This window comes from Limulus polyphemus, unplaced genomic scaffold (genome assembly GCF_000517525.1).
Source record: "Limulus polyphemus unplaced genomic scaffold, Limulus_polyphemus-2.1.2 Scaffold3629, whole genome shotgun sequence".
Classification (NCBI taxonomy): domain Eukaryota; kingdom Metazoa; phylum Arthropoda; class Merostomata; order Xiphosura; family Limulidae; genus Limulus; species Limulus polyphemus.
In genome coordinates, this window is record NW_013669239.1 from 113,950 (window position 1) to 115,549 (window position 1,600).

Consider the following 1,600-nt stretch of genomic DNA (forward strand, 5'->3'; position numbering starts at 1 on the left):
GAATAGTGGGATTGAACGTCACATTATAACGCCCCCACGGCTGAAAGGGCGAGCATGTTTGGTGTGATGGGGATTCGAACCCGCAACCTGCAGTTGCGAGTTGAGCGCCCTAACCACCTGGCCATGCCGGGCCCCCATTGAATTGGACAACTCACAAGAAACTCCTCTGCCAATTCCGGTAACGAGAAGTTCCAAGTGTTAGACAAGCGATCACAGTTGCTTTATTCAGTACTGTATGTCCCTCTGGTGGGACAGCAGTAAGTATACGAATATCGAACGTTACATTCCGGGGTTCGATCTTCGCGGTGGACACAGCAGATAGTCCAATGTGGGTTTGTGCTAAAACAATCAAGCATTATTATAACTTTTCAGCTTTGGTCAGTTGCACTATGGTACAATGAGATTTTTTATTAAGTTAAAAGTGTTTTTATTTTAAATTTTTATAAACGTGAACAAAAGTATTAGAATGTGACTGACAACGGTAGTCTAATTTTGTATAATAACACTTTCGAATATATATATATTACTTGTTGTTGGTTGCTATTAAACACAAAGCTATACAAAGGGCTATCTGTGCTCGGCCCACCATGGGTATCGAAACCCGGTTTCTAACAGTATAACTCCGTAGACATATCACTGTGCCACTGGGAGCTTTATATTACTCTAGAGAACACAACTATAATTTGTCAACTGTATGTTATATTTTAGCATATATGTTATATTTCAAATTTAAAAAATATATATGGACTGATTTTTACATGGTTTTAATAGAGACATGAAAATATGTAAATTGTTTCAAGAGAATATGTAATATGTCAACTACATTTACATCTGCCCGATCTCTTAATGCCACAACGGTAAGTCTGAAGATTTATAACGCTAAAAACGTGGTTTCGATACCCATGGTAGGCACAGCACAGATAGTTCATTTGTGCTTAACTAAAAACAAAGAAACAACCACCTGCCATATCTAGTGCCGATGAATCTTTTCCCCCAATCTCAGGGCTCATCAGGACGACTAGGATATGACAAAAACAGTGGTGGTCTAAGCGCAATATATATCATCAATTTTTGCGAGTGCTAGAGTGTGAACCAGATTAGGCAAATCAATTGTAATAATTTCCAATTTTTACATAAATTACTTACAAATCAGACTTTAGGGTAAGAATTAATAATACAACATTATTATTTTTTTCTATTTTAACACTGATTATGTATTTGTAACGTGACAAAATGCAATAATACGTTAATTTCATTGCGGGTATTACCCTTTAACTGAGATAGAAGAGTAAAAGCAGCTGTACTTAAACCTATTGCTCCATAACATCCATTAGACCTAACGAGACTCTTTTGTAAGTGTTCCGTTCATAGTGTCGTAAATCCGATGATCCATGGTTTGCGTTCCGTCACTTTGGGGCATAGGGTATATTATAAAAGTGAAAGTCAAATGCCACTGTTTGATTAGAGAAACCAAACAGTTGGCGGTGTTTACTGTTGACTAGCTGCCGACCTCCGCCGAGTCAGCGGTACGTTTACGGACTTACATCGCTAAAATCCGGCGTTTGATTCCTTGAGGTGGACAGTCCGTTGTGTAGCTTTG